The sequence below is a fragment of the Hetaerina americana genome, unplaced genomic scaffold (genome assembly GCF_022747635.1).
Source record: "Hetaerina americana unplaced genomic scaffold, ioHetAmer1.1.p SCAF_115, whole genome shotgun sequence".
Classification (NCBI taxonomy): domain Eukaryota; kingdom Metazoa; phylum Arthropoda; class Insecta; order Odonata; family Calopterygidae; genus Hetaerina; species Hetaerina americana.
Genome location: NW_027286237.1, coordinates 692,424 through 698,423, shown reverse-complemented (window position 1 = coordinate 698,423; position 6,000 = coordinate 692,424).

Here is a 6,000-nt window from a genome sequence, read left to right as displayed (position 1 = left end):
TAAGTGAGTTAGAATTTTCCTACACCCTTCTATGAAGTGAATAACTCGATATAAAGTCTTGCTTATAGATGCTCTGGCAAGTCAGTATTGTAAAGTGCACGAGACATACTAAAGATCCGGGCATTTCGAATAGTTCATATTATCTTGGGTATCATTATTAGAGAATCAATAAGAGGAGTAAATATTTCAGCAAGGGTTAGACAGGATTGGTAGAAAAACAGGCACAAAGACAAACCGACATGAAGAGGCTTCGAGGTATGAGATTTAAAAAATGGCAAAAAGAGGCTTATTTAAATCCTTCACGGAGTGAAGTCGAAATTATTCAATCGTATAAATTTGCTATATAAATATGCTCCGACGTCGGATATCACACTTCATTGCAATTAATATTAAAAATTCGTTTAGATGAAAATCCAAATTTTGAAAAAGAATGGTACAAGTAGGGACTTCAATTCAAATAGATATGAATTTTACAGAGAGTAGTAATTTTTTTACTCCATAGGCGATCACATGACGGATCTTTCATTTACTACATTGGTGCAGAATGATGGTGAAGGTAGCTACATTTAGAATATGCATCTAGTGTATGGGATTCGACTGAAAAAGGCCTCATTCGGGAAATTGAAAAGGCTCAACGCTGGGCATCCCATTTCGCTAAAAACTCTTACGACGAAACGAAAAGCGTAACTAAAATGCTTCTGGAGTTGGGGTGGGAATCATTTGAAGAAAGAAGATTCAATGCTAGGCTGTACTTACGAAATAAATTCAGATCCGCATGTTTCAGCGCCGAGGTCTCGCAAATTATTCGCACTCCAACTCCAAATTGGTCGCTTGGATCGTGAATATAAAATTCGGGAAATAGAGTCCAGAACTAGCAGACTCAAAGACTCCTTCTCTCGGAAAATACGGGATGGCAACTGTAGGCTAATGCATAGCAAATATTCCCCTTGCCACCCACAGTGTCCAGGGAATAATTAGGTCTACTCAATTGCATACACTTTCACTAACCTCGTGTGATTTATTGTCAAAACCCTTCCTGCATTAGAATGCCATTAAATAATGCAGTGCTCGTAACAGTATTGGTGTCTCTGCTTTCTCTGTTTTTAAGTTTCCCTTCCCACCCCACATCAATCTCTGAGGGGGGGACCCTCCTGCTACCTGCAGGGTTGGGTCATATTCCCTACTTGGATCCTTGAGGGAGGAGACCATTGTATGTTGCATGTCCATGTGGTAGTGAAATGTCGCCTTCTTACTTTTCAAATTTTAGCTTACACGCTATTGGATAAATTTTTACTACATCCTAAGGTGCAATTGTTTATTATTTCATAGTATGTGTATCTGCATCCGTGTAAGTTGAAAGGGTTTTTGCATGAATTTATACGCCACTGGGGGTTTAGGTTTCCATGGATGTGTTGATTTTGCATGTGGTTCTGTTCTATTTTCCGGGTGGTGGCCTAAAACCGAGAAAATGCTTTTGGTATAAGTTATGCACTATGAAAAGCGAATAAAAATTTTACACGCCTAGTGATTTAGAACGCACACGAGAACTAACTTTCGCATTAATTGAAAACTGTTTTAGCTCTGCGGAGTACATGTAAAATTGAAAATGTAACATTATATAGCTTCAAGTGACTTCATATCAGAATTAAGGCCACTAATTGACGTCGAATTAAAACCTTTCATGTTTCTTATATTTTGAGTCAAATTTCAGCAAAAATCTAGAACCAAAGAGTTGTATTCAATGCGGTTATATTGGATGACTCAAAATACTACATTGGGAAAGCGTTTTGATTACCATAAATTGTCAAAAAATTAACAATAAAACACCTAAGGTCGGTTTGATTGGCGAGGGTGGAGTTCTTTAAGCATTTGTACTAGGCTCAAACGACCCTTGAAGTCTACACATTAGGAGAGGGATGCAAAGTCCTTTCCACACGTCACCTGTAGTTTCCCAGAAAAGTCTGTAATCCAAAAAAACACAGCTTGAGTGAAGCTGAGGATGTCCAGAGGCGTCATATAGAACCAACCCGGACCCGGGCCAGTTGCTCTTCCCACTGGGCCACCACGTCCATGCATGCTAAATAACGTAAATTTTAAGGTTATAAAAGAGTAGGAATCAAAATTTAGAAATTCAATTATTAGGGCGTAATTAGAACAGCACATTGCCGCTCACTTAAGGAAATGAAATGTGGGTAGCGGTAGGACTATTAAAAAAATAACTGCGGTAAGAAAATAAGTATTCCTATAGGGAAGAAAATCGACGACGGGGGCTCAAACTAAGATTAGGTCATTGAGAAGACAAAGAAAAAATAGCTAAGACTTTAATAAGGAGCGTAAGCTGTGCCGTTCCAAAATCAGGATTTCGAAGAAAGTGGATAAGCGTAGGGAATGAGAGAGAGATTTTTGAAATGAGTTTCATCGAGAATAATGGAGAAAATATGTTCAAGGGAGTGGAAAACAAACCATGAAGTTTTGAATATGGAGGGCGAGTGGAGAACATTGTCTCCTGAAAGTCGAAGAAGGCAGATAAAACGCATGGAGGAGATAAGATGAGGTAATGGGATGCTTGAAGTTTCAATGGGAGGGAAAATGTTTGATAGACTGAGAAGAGGAAGATAATTTGCGTAATTTCAACTGCATTAAGGAGAAATTTTTCTTCAAGTACAAGGGATAGAAAATGGAAATAATTGATGGACAAAATCGGTTGAGGCAGAGAGTAATTTCCTTAAAAGTCCTATATGAAATGTAATGATGGTAATTGATTTTTCTCTCTGAAACTAAAAATCTAAATCACACCTATCTCTATAATTGCATAAAAGATTGATACAAAATCTCCACCCGGAAGAGCATATCTATCCGCACAAAGAACACTTAGGACGGCTTAGAAAAAGAATCCTCACTCAAATATCTTTTGACTATATTCTTTTAATCCCTCTTCTGTATTAAAGAACCTGAATACCTCCTAAATTTTGCACTTGGGACAGCTTCAGATCTTAGATTCTCCATTAGATCTACATCCAAATAAATATGCTACCCCCCCCATCCAACGACCAGCTTTCAAAAGTCATTCCAAATTGTTAGATTTACACTCTGGAATTTCCTACATGATGAACTTGAAAACGCAAACACACTGTATACTTTATGCAATGTGATTGAATTTATTGAATTAATTGTTTGGCATGTGAATTGGTCAATAAATGTTATCTCCTTACAATATATATTTGGAAAATAACCACACCATCATCTTTCATCTACGTTCTAAAGTTAAATTTCTTGTATGTTGTTCTATTTCTATATTTACTGGCCACGGATTATGTACTATAATCAATTGCAATGAATGGCATTAAAAAAATTTCCTAGTCACAAGTTGTTTCTTGGATTAAATATTGTTTTTGATAAATTGGTTCCCGGAATCTTGACATAAACTATTCTTTGTTAAATGCCTTTTTTTAGATAGGACAAGGAATTTCCACGGAAATAGATTATAATCCATTCAAATATTTTTTAGATGCCGCAGGGGTTGGTAGATCTTTCACGATGACATAAAAAAAGGTTATTGAACATATTCACCAAATTTCAAGAAAATCCACATGCACCCAGATATCAACCAAACCCCTTACGGATCCTCAGACGCGTGCCTGAATTTGAGTAAGGAGGGAGAAAGGCTGACGAGAGAGATGAGTTGGGGAAGGGACCACAGGAGATGTGTGGATTGGTCCTGGTGAATGGAGTGGCAGGCTAATGGGTTGGGGGGGCAGAGAAGGAGAGTGAGGGATGTGATGGGAGCATGCGGAAGAGGATCCGAGTGCGTGAGCTCTCAACGAGGATTTGAGGAGTGGGATAGGGATTTGCGACCGGGGAGCCGAAGAATACTACCTTGATCAAAAAGTTCCCGGAATAACCACCGTGTGGCGCTCCCATCGTTCCGATTTGAGTTCTGTTTTTTTTGTTAAATTGGTACATCTGTTGTTGATATTCCCTTTAAATCTTAGTGTCATAACTTGACATTTGCAAAAGTTACGTAGCCAAGAGTACATCTATCTCTGTGTGTGTTGGCGATTTTTTACAATTGCAGAAATGAATTTAAATTTGCAACAACGAAGTTATATTAAATTTTGCGTAAAAAACGGATTTAGTGGCGCACGGACGTTGGAAATGTTGGAAAAGTGTTTCGGCAACGATTCTCTGAAAAAAACGGTCGTTTACCAGTGGCACGAGCGGTTCAGAAGTGGTCGTGAGTCAATCGAAGATGATGAACGCAGTGGCAGACCATCGACATCGAAAGTCGGTGAAAAAATTGATAAAGTAAAAGAAATGTTGGTCAATAACCGCAAATTAACCATCAGAGAAATAGCGGAGGACTTGAACATTGCCTATGGATCCGCCCAAGACATTGTGGTTAATGATTTGGGTTTCCGTCGTGTAGCAGCAAAGTACCTCAATTTCATGCAAAAAAGAGACCGTGTTGACGTCGCAAAAGACATGATTTGCGAAGCTGAATCCGATCCCACATTCATCAAAAGGATCATTACTGGAGACGAGACGTGGGTTTATGAGTACGACACGCAATCCAGACATCAGGCAAGTGAATGGCGTTCACCAAATGAGCCGAGACCAAAAAAACCACGTCGTTTTCAGTCAAAAAAGAAGGCAATGCTGACGGTTTTCATGGATTACAACGGTGTAGTGCATCATGAATTTTTGCCAGAAGGCCTGACAGTAAACAAAGAGTATTATTTGGGCGTTATGAGACGTTTGCGTGAAGTAATTCGCCGAAAGAGACCAGAAATGTGGGCAGAAAACTCGTGGATTTTGCACCATGATAACGCACCGTCGCACAGTGCTATCATTATTCGTAATTTTTTGACGAAAAATGCAACAAATACCATCCAACAGCCACCGAATTCACCTGATTTGGCTCCCTGTGACTTCTTTCTGTTCAATCGAGTTAAAAAACCATTACGGGGAACGCATTTTAGCAGCCGAGAGGAAGTAATGGAAAAATCGCAGGAAGCACTGATGGACATACCGAAAACCGAATATAAAAAATGTTTCGAGGATTGGATCAAGCGCTGGCATAAGTGTGTTGCAGTCGATGGGGATTACTTTGAAGGGGACAATATAGATTTAGATGAATAAACTTGTATTTTTAATTTTCTGAATAAATTCCGGGAAATTTTTGATCAAGGTAGTAGGTTGGAGGTCGTGGGAGAGGGGAGGCGAGCGACAGCAGGTGTGAGTGGTGAGAATTAATTTAGAGCCTACACTAAGAAAATGATTCGAAATTTTAGAGGACATGGAGTAGAGCTATTTGATTATCTTATAAACTACCATCTGGCAAGGGAAGGGGGTTGGGGTAAACGATCACAAGACAGAATTCTCCCCATGACAGGTAATTCTCCCCACTAGACAGCAAACAAATATACAATCTATCAATCATACCTTTCAACTTAGAAGCTCTTATGCAATGACAAACAACATGATTTTTCATTTAAATAGGTACCCTATTTAAATGAAAAGTGATAAGGAAAAGTGAATATGGGGTGAATAAATGTAAGAAAATACTTTTCGAGCGAAACCCGCGGCCGTTATATCAAGAAACAAAAATTGTATGAATTAAAGGGGCCAATCCAACGGGGATTTTAGTTCGTTAGCCATCAAAAATCCAAACTGTGGAAAACATTAATTAATATGGTCATAGTTTTCTATAGATCAATTTTGACAGAGATATATATTTTCCACGAGAGTATGAAATGTTGATTGATTTTGGAGCAAATCTAATCGGTGCGATTTTGAGCACTGGAACTGCATAGGAAACCAAAACACAGCACAGAGACTGACCAAATATTGATGTGCAAGTAGATTTCATACGGATTAAGGTTTATAACGTGATGACCTCTACTTTCAACTGTCAAAACCAGCCTCAGGGTTGATAACTGTGGGGGGATTTACGAACCACCAGCGCTGGATTACGCCTTAATTGATAATTTCATGTTGTTG